The following is a 14,507-nucleotide window of genomic DNA, read 5'->3' as shown; positions in this document are numbered from 1 at the left end:
CCCATCCACAGACAAATATCCTTTGGCAGAAAACCCTTATCACCATCCTCAGTGATCCTAGAAATCACTAGACTACACATACTTACCTGGCTCTGCCAGCAGCCAGGTCTGTCTTGCTCCTGTTTCCAATTCTTCACGGTGGGAAAACCTTGTTTCTTGAGAGAGTGAATGCCCTGGGTGCTGTGCTGTTGGCAGATCTGTTTAAAATGATCTGGAATCCTGTCTACTTTTTCCTGGGTGCAGCCTAGGTCACCAGCTGTTTAGAGCTCAGATTCCCCGTCCGTACTTGCTTCCTGTTGAGATCAGCGAGCTAATTAAACAGTTAAATTTGACAAGTGTAAGTGGTAGTTGGGTGGAGAAGAAAGAGTTGTCTTGGAGCTTGGAGACACTGGAATGCACTGAGCACCCGGTCACGCTGCACAGAGCTGTACAGAAGACAGAATGACACACACGCCACAGCTGAGAGATAAGCTTCTTCCGTGTAATCAGAGGAGGAAATGATATATGGGATTTGAAGAGATCGGGCATTTGTAATCAATAAAGTGCAACGGGAAAAGGGTGGGTCACAGCAAGAGACACGAGACTTGTGATCAATTAAATCTATTTTTATCTAACTCAGGTGCTACAGCATCTCATGCGGATCTTGAGAAAGCTCGATCAGGGGATCCGCAATGGCGTAGATCCCCCATGAAGTATGTCTGGCATTCCTTTCTTCAAAAAATTATCTTAGGATTATTTGGATCAACGTGTATAATTGGAATTTTATGTATAAGCATTATAACTAAAACTGATGGGCAGCGGCTTGTGAGAGACTCAGGCAGCAAAGATTTTTTTCCCAAGGATAAAGTTATTGGGCCAAACATTAAGTTCAAACTGATCTTAGTTTGGGCCAATGTATAAGATTGGGTTTTAGTCAGCCTTGTGAAGTGAGACAAAGCATACTCTGATTGTTTAAATGTCTGATACCCTGCCCTGAAGGATGTAAAATAATAACTTTTCCTGTCCTTGGAGATCCTGCTTGCATGACTATGCCCTTGCTTTTCTGCCAAAAAAGAAAGTATAAAAATTGTAACAAATCCTCAATAAAATGGAGAAGATTGATCTCGTGGGGCAATTCTTCTCTCATCGACATCGGCTCTCTCTCACCAACACACGAACCTCGACTCTTCTAGGGCTGAACCCCAGCACTCAGGGCCTATGGGAAATCAGAAGCTATCTCTAGGAGGGTGTCCAGCATCTCTGTGACATGCGTCATGTGAACTGCACAGACAACGTGTATAAGAACTGTCAATGGGCAAGGAATCTTTGTGAGAATAGTGTGTGATGCACGGACCTTTATATTCTTATTGTCATATAAAAGGAACTTAGTAAAAGCTTACTGATGAAGTTGATGGGGTGGATAGAACTTTATTAATAGAAAGAATATTATTCTTATTATTCTAGGCGGCGGCTATAGAAGAGGGAGATATTACAGAGAATATATATTTTGGGTATGGCTGAGAGTGGAGGACAGAGAAAGAAAATAGGATGGAAAGGTTGATAGAACCAAATACATACATGAAATTTCTATCAGATTTTTTCTATCTGATGTTTCTATCAGATTTCTGGAATTCTGTCCCTCAGTTTTTAAGAGTTCCTTATAGAGCCAGGTGTTGTAATCCCAGTACTTGGGAGGCTGAGACAGGAGGATCGCAGGTTCAAAGTCAGAGCAGCTTAGTGAGAGTCCCAGCAATTTAGTGAGACTCTGTTTTCAAATAAAATATAAAATAGGTCTGGAGGTGTAGCCCGAAGGCAGAAGGCCTCTAGGTTCCATCTCCAGTACTACACACATCAAAAAAGAGTTCCTTATGTAATAGAGATAGTAACTCTTTGTAGAATATTTTTCCAAGTTTGACATGTGTCTTTTGACTTGTTTATGGTGTTTTTGGTCATGAAAAATTTTAAAGTTTTATGTAGCAAAATCATTAAAATTTTATTTTGGTCAGGCATGGTGGCACAGGCTTGTAATCCCCGAGCTTGGGAGGCGAAGACAGGAGAATCGCGCAGGTTCAAAGCCAGCCTTGCTGGCTTAAGAGACCCCGTTTCCAAATAAAAATATAAAAAATAGGTGTCTGGGAGTGTAGCCCGGAGGTAGAAGGGTTTCCAGGAACCCCAGTACCACCAAAAAAATTATTTTGTTATTTATGCATTTTGAGTCAATGTTAGAAAGCCCTTCCTAACACCAAGATTAAATAGAATTAAATAGATTCCTAATATGTTGAGAGTTTATCTTTGTGATAGAATGAAATACAAACTAGTTTTATACTTTCTAGAAAGGCTACTTAGTTGTCCCAGAACAATTTATGAAACAGTCCATTTTTTACTTTAGAGCTTTGAAATACACCTTTGCCATATGCTAAATTTCTCTATATATTTGAGTCTAATTCCGGTCTTTTCTATGGCACTGAGCAATCTGTCTATTCATATATTGTTTGAACAATGTTTTAATCATAGAGGCTTTATTCTCCACTTTAATGTCTGCTAGAGTTAGTCTCCCTTGAATTATTTTTTCTTTTTCATTATTTTCCCTGCTATTCTTACATGCTTGGTTTTTTTCCCCCCACTGAACATTAGCATCAACTTGTCTAGCTCCATACAATAGCTTAAGAGCTTTTGGAGACGAGAAATGGCCTGACCCAACTTGTATTGACAGAAGTGATAATAGGCCTCTGAGCAGCAAGATGTAGGTGACTAAGGTCTAGTTCAGATTGAGTCTCTTGGGACCAAGTCTAATGAGCAATTATAGAGGATGGAATTTTCCATCTTTCTTATTAACTTCCTGGAAATGGTGCCGATTGCCTCGAAGTTGAGCCATCCAGGGAAGAGAAGCCACCCCCAAAGCCACCATAGCATATGCTGTCGATGTCCCATCTGTGTCTCTTTGGTCTACTCTGGAGGTCATCTTGAGACAGTTAAGTCATCTTAGCTACAGATAAGTCCTACCTCTCTCTTCCTGGGGATACTTGGGCATGGAACAGGAAAAGTTAAGACCTCAGGAAGTTTCCTTAACCAGTGAAATGTGGGCACGCTGGATGATTACCATAACTTCTTTGCCCCCCACCCAGGGGGATAATTCTGAAACGTGTCTCATCTCTCCTCAACAGCATCAGGCCCCGGTCCCCTCTAACAGTAACCTGCTCAACTAATTGCACGCTCTGGTGGCTTTTTTTCCTTTTCTGAATTGCTTTTCTATTCTTTCTAAACAAGTCTTGGGATCACGTCCCAATTAAACTACTAGCATGCAAAGCCTCATTTCAGTGCCGGCTCTTGGGAAAACTCAGTCTAAGGTACCCACGGCTTTGATTTTTGAAATTACCTCCCAAAATAAGAGAATGTGAGGCTCTAAGACTGAAGTAGGTTACGAAGGGCCTGAATAGAAGAAAAGGTGGATGAAGGAGGAATTCATTTTTTTCATTGCCTCCCAGCTTGAGCTGGGACATGTCATCGCATTTCATCTTCTGCCTTTGGACTGGGATGTACACCATTGGCTCCCCTGGTTTTCAGTTTTGGGGTTCAGGTGGCAAACTATGAAACCTCTCACCTTTCATAATCATGTGAGCAAGCTATCTATCTATCATCTATTTATCTATCATCTATCTATCATCACCACCATCTGATAGCTATAATCTATCTATCTATCTATCTATCTATCTATCTATCTATCTACCTATCATCTATCTAATCTTTTTATCAGCTACCATCACAATCTCACATTTATTGTGTCTCTCTATTATAATCAAACTTTGTATTTTACTTACCTAAGATAGCAGAAGGAAGTTTTAAAGCCATAGTCAGTTTACAGACCTGTGAGTAGTATCTTGGAAACAGAAGAGCTAATAACATATTTGGTAACCAAGAACGGAATGAAGGTGTTACTTCCCTAAGCCTTTAGGAACAGGGGGAGGGACTGTGTTACATAACTAAGGATGTGAGCTGCCTAATGGGGCTTGGGGCCTCTGAAAGAGGGACTTAGCCAAGAGGGTGACCAGGAATAAGAAGTGTGACTGAACACTTTGACTTCTCTTCTCTTCTGACTTTCAACGTCATTAGCTGAACACAACCAGAAAAACAAGAAGCAGGGAGTATGGAGCATGCAGTCCACCGCTTGAGGTGCACAGCAGGCAGAGGAGGGCAAGTTAGATGCCCAAAGACCTCTCCATCCTCTTTCCTATGTCACCAGAGACTGCTCTTGGTGGATTTAATCAACAGGCCTTGAGTTCCAATGACCTAAAGCTCTAGGCTGCCCTTTGGAGGTGGAAGAGAGTGAAGGCAATGGTTTTTCCGCTCAGTTTTCTTCTCTGTGCTGGGGCCAAGGGCTGGCAGGCCCCTTGACCAAAGGTCACAATCCTGTCAAGGTGACCCTCTACTTGCCACTCTGCTTCCCTGAGGTCTGGGGAACAACCTTACAGAACTAGCATTTGCCTCTGTTCTCAACAGCAGGGCGTTTCTCTACTGTGGGGTTTTTCTGTATTCTGTCCACATTTTATGTAAAGCCTCCTGATTAAATATCTGTTGAATTGTCCCCTTGAATGTTCCATCTCAGTCTTACCAGTTACCTGTAATCACAGTCCATGCATCTGGAGGGCAAATGGGCATATCTTTTTTTTTTGGTGGTATTGGGGTTCCTGGAAGCCCTTCTACCTCCGGGCTACACTCCCAGACCTATTTTTATATTTTTATTTGGAAACAGGGTCTCTTAAGCCAGAGCAAGCGGCTGGCTTCGAACCTGCGCGATCCTCCTGTTTCCGCCTCCCAAGTGCGGGGATTACGAGCGTGCACCACCATGCCAAATGGGCATATTCTACCCTGCCCACACTGGAGGTAACCTTGACTCTATTATCCGGAAGATCTTGGAATCTTTCCCAGACAAATTAACAGAAGTCTCTCTCTTAAAAACCAAACCCAAACCCAAACCAAACCAAACCAAACCAAAACACCCAGAGTGAATTGTTTCCTCCTGGAGAAGACCTGACTCATGAAAGCTCAGGGCAACCATATGATTATAATTAAAAAAAAAAAAAAAAGGATGCCAGGCGTGCTGGTGCATGCTTGTAATCCGTACTTGGGAGGCGGAGACAGGAGGATCACGCAGGTTCAAAGCCAGCCGCGCTGGCTTAAGACACCCTGTTTCCAAATTTTAAAAAAGTTTAAAAATAGGTCTGTGAGTGTATCCCGAAGGTAGAAGGGCTTCTAGAAGCCTCAGTACCACCGGAAAAGAAAAAAAAAGGCAATCCAGGTAGAGTGACATATTCCTATAATCCACCACTTGGGAGGCTGAGACAGGAGGATCAAAGGTTCGAGGATAGCCTCAGCAAAGTAGGGAGATTCTTAGCTATCTAGGGAGAGCCTATTTCAAAACACACAAAAATAAGGCTGGGGGTATAGCTTGAAGGTAGAATGCCTCTGGGTTCAATTCACAGTAACACACACACACACACACACACACACACACACACACACACACCACCTTTCTTCCAAACAATTGAATAGAACATTTCTTCTACTTTTTCTTTGGACAAAAAGGATTCTGTAGCATCTCCAACTTGCCCAATAATGACAAATCATTTGTCCCCTTTTAGAGAAAATTCTTTCCCCTCTTGTGAAAGCCATAGAGAACTGAACTGGGGTGTGGGGAGCTTATGAGCACACTGGAAAAGGCAGGAAAGGCTCTGGTCTTCTTGATTTTTAAAAATAGTTTCTGCAGAACCTGCACATTTCCTAAGAAATAATATTGGAGAGAATCAAGGTGTACCTCAGCCTATTTTAGAGATTTCTAGAGTTGTTATATTTAAAGACATGGAGTTTTCCGTCTTCAAAAGAAGTGTGATGCCAAAGCAACAGAGTTACAACAAGACCTGTTCTCCGATTAACATGGGTTAATCAAAGGTGAAGAAGATATTTCCTTTAAAAGTAATATTCAAGTCGGAGTAATCACCCATTCTTAGAGGTCACTAAAATACAAAGCCTATAAAGTCTCTCAACACAGTGCAGATTCATTCTGAGTTGAAGAAACTATTTAGTTCCTACGTACAACTATAAGAAAGTTTTTGTTTTTTTTTAATGGTACTGGGGATTGAACTCAGGGGCATTCTACCTCCGAGGCATGCTCCTATCCCTATTTTGTTTTCATTTTGAAAGGCTAAGAAAGGTTTTTAAAGACTACTAAAAAGAAAATAATAAATTATTTAAGAAAATCTCTCAATGCTTGGGTAAAATCAAAATGGGTCTTGTGGTTACTGCTTATCGAGAAAGCCAAAAAGTGGTTTCTATTCTGTAACTCGTTCAGATATGGTAGGTAGGTTAAGAAATTAGTTGTCAGAGCTGGGCATGATGGTGCTCTTGTGTAATCCAAGTGTTCTGGAGGCTGAGACAGGAGGATCGAGGTTCATGAACAACCTCAGCTACTTAGGTCCTTGCAACTCAGTGAGAGTCTGTTTCAAAATAAAGAATAAAAAATAGGGCTGGGGGTGTAGCTTGGAGGTAGAATGCCCTGGTCTCCTAACCAGTACCACACAGACACAAACACAAAAAAGTAATTAGTTGTCAAGTAACTGATTCTTTTTTTTTTTTTTCAATACTGGGGATTGACTCCAGGGGCATTCTATCTCTGAGCTACACCCCAAGCCCTATTTTTTTTATTCTTTATTTTTGAAACATGGTCTCACTGAGTTGCAGAGGGCCTAAGTTGCCGAGGCTGGCTGTGAACCTGCGATCCTCCTGTTTCAGCCTCCCAACTATTGGGATTACAAGCGTGCACCACCATGCCCAGCATAACTGATTTTTATAATGATTTTCTACATGGAAAAATGACTTCACAAGTAAAAAAATGAAATAAGGAAGTAGTAGTTTAAAAGTAAAGATTATATCCTGAGAATGCTAAAATGAAATAATGTATAAGTACTTCATGAAAGTTTAAGCAGGATTTTAAAGCATTAGTCCATTTTTAAAAAAACACACACACAAGCTTGTGTGTATGAGACAAGAAGTGTAACACTGGTATGATGGCTTAGGTCAGTGTTTTGCTCAAACAGTTTTCAAATTGACAACAGACTAACAATTACTAGTCATAAAAGTGAGAATAAAAATAAAAGACATTCAGGAGTTTGCGGCATATTTTTTGTTGAATGTAGTTTTAGTACATGAAAATTAAATCTTAATTATTGGGTTATGCAGCTAACTTGTTTGTTCAGATTTTAGAAAACTGTGATAGTCTTTCTCTTTCCCATTAATTTTCAGAAGTGTTCTTAATTTAGAACACTTTCTGCCTGTGGATTAACTCCTTTGTATAGGTGCACAAAGAAACAAAGAATTCCTCTCTCTCTCTCTCTCTCTCTCTCTCTCTCTCTCTCTCTCTCTCTCTCTCTCTCCCTCCCTCCCTCCCTCTCCTTCCTTCCTTCCTTCCTTCATTCCTTCCTTCCTTCTTTTCCTCCAATCTTTCTTCTATACTAGAGATTGAACCCAAGGCCATTCTACCTTAAGGCTAAACACTCAGCCCTTTTTATTTTTCATTTTGAAACAGCATCTTCCTAAGTTGCTGAGGCTTCACTAAGTTGCTGAGGCTTCACTAAGTTGCTGAGGCTGGCTTTGAACTTGTGATACTCCTGTTTCAGCCTTTCAAGTACTGGGACTCCAGACATGCACCACCGCGCCTGGTTTATGCACAAATAACTTTATTTGTTAAGTGCTCAGTGATCTCTTGCGAATTCTAAAAGCATACAGTCTGTTTTTACTGATACTTTATAAGCTAACGTTCCTGGAATGATTCATCTATAGCGAGAAGTACAATGTTTGCATTATGGCGGAGAAATTATGGCTCAGCCCATGTTCTGAACAGTTCTTCTTTGCTTTGAGCCAAGGACCGTCGCACCAACTCTGTGCATGAAGAAGACTAATTATAAAGTGAGGTTAGACAAAGCCCGAGAGGGTCAAGCACTGTACTTGGAACTTAAAAAGCAACAGGTAAAGAGAATAGCATGGAATTAGAAAATAGAGTTCTTTATCATCATCTTATATTTAAAGTTTGAGTGAAAGATTTGGGAGAAAGCCTAGGAAACTCTCTCTCTCTCTCTCTCTCTCTCTCTCTCTCTCTCTCTCTCTCTCTCTCTCTCTCTCTCTCTCTTCTCTGTCTCTGTCTCTCTGTCTCTGCCTGTCTCTCTGTCTCTCATGTTACACATGAGTTATTGACACCCAAAGAGAGGGGATCACTAGCTTACCATGATATAGCCAGTTAGTGGCAGATAGATTATCTTTTTTTTTCCAGCCCAGTGTACTGTTTACTGCACTCTATTGATTTTCAATAAAAACCAGTGCTCAAATAGATTATCTTATCTTCCAGAGCTCAGCGTTCTGTTTATTGTACTCTATTGAGTTTTAATATTTGTTTTCAACCTGAAACATATTTTTTATTGTGGTAAAATGTACCCAACATTAAAATTTACCATTTTAATAATTTTAGGACAGGATTAAGTCCATTCATTATGTTGTGCAACTGGTTAAAGGGTAAAATGGAAAGATGCAACTTTTTTTTTCTTTTCTTTGCGGTACTGGGGATGGAATCCAAGGGCCTTCTATCTCCAAGCTACATCCCCAGCCCTATTTTTTATTCTTTAGTTTTGAAACAAGGTTTCACTGAGTTGCAGAGGGCCTAAATAGCTGAGGCTGTCCACAAACTGTGATCCTCCTGTCTCAGCCTCCCGAATGCTGGGATTACAAGCGTGAGCCACCACACTCTGCTTACAATACAATTTTTTATCCCCCACCTCCTCCGCCTTCTCCTCCTCTTTCTTTTTTGTGTGGTAATGGGGATGGAACCCAGGGGCCTTCTACCTCCAAGCTATATCCTCAGCCCTATTTTTTATTCTTTATTTTGAAACAAGGTCTCACTAAGTTGTGGAGGGCCCTACTAAGTAGCTGAGGCTGTCCATGAACCTGCAGTCCTCCTGTCTCAGCCTCCCAAGTACTGAGATTACAAACATGCTCCACCACCCCCAGGTTAATTTTTTATCTTATTATTAATTAATTTTAATTAAAATATAAAATCATAAAAATTGGCCAGGCATAATGGCCTGTTCTGTAATCCCAGTACTTGGGGAGGGGGCTGAGACAGGGGGCTTGCAGGGTGGGTCAAGGTCAGCCTTAACAACTCAGTGAGACCCTATTTCAAAATAAAAAATTAAAAAAGGGTCAGATGTGGTCCTACATGCCTATAATCCCAGTCCTTGGTAGGAGGATTTCAAGTTTGAGGATAACCTCAGCAAGTTAACAAGGACCCTCAGTGACTTATCAAGATCCTGTTTCAAAATAAAAAAATAAAATAGGGCTGGAGATATATATATCTTAGGACTAGAATGCCTCTGAGTTTAATTTCCAGTATCAGGGGATGGGGACCAGAGGTGGATCGGTTGGGGATATAGCTCTGTGGTAGAATGTCCTTGTGTTGTTGTTGTTTTTAAATGTCCCTGTGTTTTTTTTTTCTTCAAAAGAAAAAAATCTGTTGAATAAAACTCCATTCTGTGTGTGTGTGTGCGCGCGCACGCGCGTGTATTCACACGTGTTTTATATATCACATTTTTATCCATTCATCTGTTGATGAATATCTGTGAGCAAATAACTCTTTCTCCCTCTACACTGTGGTCATCAGGTATTTGGGGCCACAGCACTGAGAATACCGACGGACACACCCTGGGCTGGGAGCATTTTGCTGAAGCACTCGGAGAGGCAGCGCTCCATGCTGTGCCACAGCAATTCTCAGGAAAGCTAAGGCTTCCAGGCTCGTCTCCTCCAGGGAGGGTCCCAGGGTTGGAGTCTACAGGCAGTGGTGACATTTTTCTCTCTTGCCTCCTGTAAACTCGGGACTTCAGGGAAGGTCCATGGTCCCTGCCTGCTTGGCCAGTCAGCCATGCTGCCTCCTAACCTTCCTGGATCTTGCCCTGGTTGGTCCGGAGTGGGTCAGCGAGTCCTACCTATATCTCAGAGACTGTCAGTGGGGATTGAGCTTCTCAACTTTACAGCTGCTTCTCCTCCTCATCCTAGCTTTGGGGAGTAGGGTCATTCAAATATGGGGCGCTGAGGGGAAAGGTTGACCTCTTTCCATAAATACTGAACCCCCTTCTGGGAGTTGAGGGAAACACAGTGCTCATTATCGTGAAAAGACACCTGCATTAGCTTCCTGGGACTGGTAGAACAGACTGACTTAGAATGATGGAAACTTATTGCATTGGTGACACTGGAGGTGCAAAGTTAAGGAGCTAGCAGGGCCACGATCCTTCTGAAGATCTGAAAACCAGAGAAAAACTCTTCCCTTTTCTGGTTCCATCTGGTTTCCTGGCTACCGTTTGGCTTGTAGAAGCCTCATTTTGCACACGGCATTCTCTAAGCATCTTCCCCTTTGTGCTTGCCTGTCTCTGTGTCCAAATCCTTCCTCTAACACTTTAGTCAACTATATGGGCCAGGAACTCTGATTTCTGTTTTACAGGTAAGAAAAAAAAAAAAAAACAGAGATCTGGAGTCTTGCTACTGCCACATGAACATTGTACCTACTCCTAAAGCCAGAGTATTTTCTTCTCTCAGATGAAAGAGTCCCTGTGTCCATGTCAATCCTCTCCAACCTGAGGCAGAGTGAGCATTCAACTCTCCTACAGTCTCCAGACCTCAGAGGTGGAGGAGTCTATGTCTATGTATGTTAACTCCTTTTGGCTTTGAAAAATGGAAGTCAACGGCAATCAACCTGCATCGTTTATTGAGGAACTAAGAAAAAAGAGAACCAGAAAGAACTTTATTAGAACGCATCTTCCACAAGGCTTTTTGAAAGAATTTACAGGGTTCTTCACTAACTCACACTTCACCTCTAGCTTTTCACTTAAGTCACACCAGTTGTTGGGGACTCTTGGGTAGTGGATCTCGACGATGTCCACATTTCTACAGTGAATGGAATGACAGCAAATAGATCATTAGTATCTCTGAAATAAGAGCCTTGCCCTGAGCCACTGAGTTAAAAAAAAAGATCAAACTACAACGGCCAGCAAACGACTATGTGAATCTAGAATGGGACCAGCTGAAATCCTTCTGAGAAGATAGATCTGATTGTGTTCTGGGGCCCAATCACGGGACTTTGCACACCTTTGACCTATGTGGTTCCAGAGGTTTCAATGAACCAGATTCACCAGAGTAACGGAAAACACAACTCTTTTCAAAATGACTTTACCTTCAGCTAGACTCTGGTGAGTTACAGTATTCCTCTTGAGCCCTCTATTTTCTCTCCTTTAGGTTCAAAAAGAAATATCTGAATACTTAGCAGAGTAGAGAGCCATCTGGCTCACACCACAAGATTTGGAGAGTCACTGAGAAGGAATTCTAAGAGTTACTTAGAATAGTTTTAATAGGACAGCACCATTATTCTTTTGAGTAAAACATCATTGTGTGTGTGTGTGTGTGTGTGTGTGTGTGTGTGTGTGTGTGTGTGTGTATTTATTACTATTCTTTTTGAATCATTTTGTTTTTACTTTTGTGGTGCTGGGGATTGAACCTGGGGCCTTGCGCATCCTCGGCAAGCACTCTACTATGGACCTATGTCCCTGGCCCATAGTTTGTGTTTTGATTTTTGTGTTCTAGGTCCACTACAGATGATGTTGTGAAAGCAGAAAAAACCTTACAATACACAAGCACCGTGAAAGTAGTTTTTTTTCTGGTTAAATGAGATTAAGACCAGCATTTAAAATGACGCAGTCCAAGAGTTCAGTTACCCAGGAATGCTGAGCGAGAAGGTGGCTAGTATGTGCAATATTAATAAACATTATAAGCATATTTAAAATCTACCTTTAATCACTGCTCTTTGAGTTTAGGTGCTCATTGCTGGGCCGACCTATGGGGACAATAACCTTGGTATTCCTGCCTTTAGCCTTGTTTTTCTCTCCAATTCTGTTTCTGTTTTCCTGCTAGAACGTTTGGGACACTCTGGTTGCATTCCTCGGAAACACCCCACTGTCTGTGAATTGTTTACATTGTGCATGGCCATCCCATTCCTTTTTTGGTTTGAGAGATGGGCCTGAGACAGTTGGGCCAATGGGGTAGAAAGAGAGGCTTCCCGTGGCATCTGAGGAAGAGAAGCCAGGTTCCCCTGTTGGATGTGAATCAGGAATTATGCTGTCTAATCCTCAGTGTCTTATGATCACAAGGCAAAAGGGCCTTGGGATAAAGGTGATGAGAGCGCAGCAGGAGGACAGAATGAATCCAGATCACTGGTAGTTTTGTTGAACTGCTGAATCTTTCAAGACCGAAGTCTTCCCAACTTTGAGCTTCCTCTTCTAAACAGAGGACGTATTTTCTGATGGACTTAGCAGTTTGAGTTGGAGGGGTCTGTAATTTGCTGCAGAAAATATTCTAATGAAAATAATTATATAGTCAAAAAGCTTGACCAAGACACACTGCTGTTAAAAAACCTTCAAGGGAAGCCTAGTATTTGTAGACCAAATTCAAAATTCTTTAATAAGGTAGTTGAGCCATCTATGATCTTATGTCAGTTTACCTTTCTAGCCTCGTTTTAAAGTTATCTTCTTCATAGACGGCCCTACCAGAATCCCACAAACATGTCATCCTTTAGGTTGTAGGCTAACATAAAAATGCAGATGGTGAGATTGATGTCTCCTAATCTATCTTGAAAAAATTTAGGCACCCTGGATAGGTAAAGAGATAAAGTGTCAGCCATTACAATCTGTTCCCTTCCATCATTTTTCAGTGATTGCGTTTCTGGAATTTATTTTATTAATATAGTGTATTTGATTAATCTTTGTATGCTAAACTAACCTTGCAGTCCTAGGATAAATTCTGCTTGATAATGGTGTATAATATATTTTTTTCTGTGTTGTCGGATTTGGTTTGCTAGTATTTTGTTGAGGATTTTTAAAACTATGTTTATCAGGAATGTCTGTCTGTAGTTTTCTTTTAGTCAACCAAATTATCTATGTTTTTTACTTTGTTTGATTGTGATTTTGGTGTTACATCTAATATAGCATTACCTAAATTAGGATACAAAGAATTATTCATGTGTTTTTTTTTTTATAAAGATTTCATAGTGTTAGATCTTAAATCTAGGTATTGGTGCATTTTGAATTAACTTTTGTATATTGTATAAGACAGTGGTATAATTTTACTATTTTTTTTTTTGGTGGGTCTGGGGATGGAACCCAGGGGCATTCGACCTCTGAGCTACACCCCCTACCCTATTTTTTATTCTTTATTTTGAAACTGGGTCTCACTGACTTGCAGAGGGCCTCACTAAGTAGTTGAGGCTGTCTGTAAACCGTGGTCCTCCGTTTTCAGCCTCCCAAATGCTGGGATTACAAGCATGTGCCACCACACCCGGCTTAATTTTACTATTTTGTATGTGGATATCCAGTTGTCCAGATAGTATTTGTTGAAAAAAAAATTTTTTTTTTCCAGAGGTGGAATCCAGAGGGTTTCTACCTCCTGGCTATACTCTCAGAACTATTTTATATTTTATTTGGAAATGGCCTCAGTAAGTTGCTGAGAGCCTCACTAAGTAGCTGAGGCTGGCTTCAAACCTGTGCGATCCTCCTGTCTCAGCCTCCCAGGTGCGGGGATTCCAAGCATGTGCCACCGCTTCTAAAAGATTGCCCGGCTTCTAAAAGATTGTTATTTTCGCCGGGCGTGGTGGCACACACTTGTAATCCCCGTGCTTGGGAGGCGGAGACAGGAGGATCGCGCAGGTTCGAAGCCAGCCACTCGCGCTGGCTTAGGAGACCCTGTTTCCAAAATGAAAATGTAAAAATAGGTCTGGGAGTGTATCCCGGAGGTAGAAGGGCTTCCAGGAACCCCAGTACCACCAAAAAAAAAAAAAAAAGATTGTTATTTTCTCATTGTTTTGACATCCTGGTTATAAACCAATTGGCCATATAACAATTTATACGGAAGGTTTCACTTTTGGACTCTTTATTATACTGATTTTTTAAATGTATACTCTTTATGCTTGTCCTTCAATCTCTTGATTACTGTAACTTTGTAGTAACTTTTAAAATTAGGAAGAGTGAATCCTTTAACTTTGTTTTACTTCAATATTGGCATAGCTATTTTAGGTTCTCTACATTTTTATATGAATATTGGGATAAGTTTGTCAATTTATGAACAATCCAGACAAGAATTAGTAGGTATTATGCTAAGTTATAGATTAGTTTGGGAGTTATTATTATCTTAATATTAAGTTCTGATCCATGAACATAGGAGATCTTTTCATTTGTTTATTGCCGAGATTACTTTCTTCTCCTCGGCATCTGCGTGAAGATAATTTCCCAGGCAGGAAACTGGCTGGCTTCAAGGAGGCGGAGCCCCGAGGAGAAGTGTTGTCTCTGGCCAAAGTACTCCCCCACTCTTAGATATTCTTTCATAGCTATTATTCTTTTGGTAATGATTCTTTTAACTTTCCACACGAATTGTTCCGGTGATGTAAGATCAGG

Source organism: Muscardinus avellanarius (genome assembly GCF_963383645.1).
Source record: "Muscardinus avellanarius genome assembly, chromosome: 1".
Classification (NCBI taxonomy): Eukaryota; Metazoa; Chordata; class Mammalia; order Rodentia; family Gliridae; genus Muscardinus; species Muscardinus avellanarius.
This window is presented reverse-complemented; position numbering follows the sequence as displayed.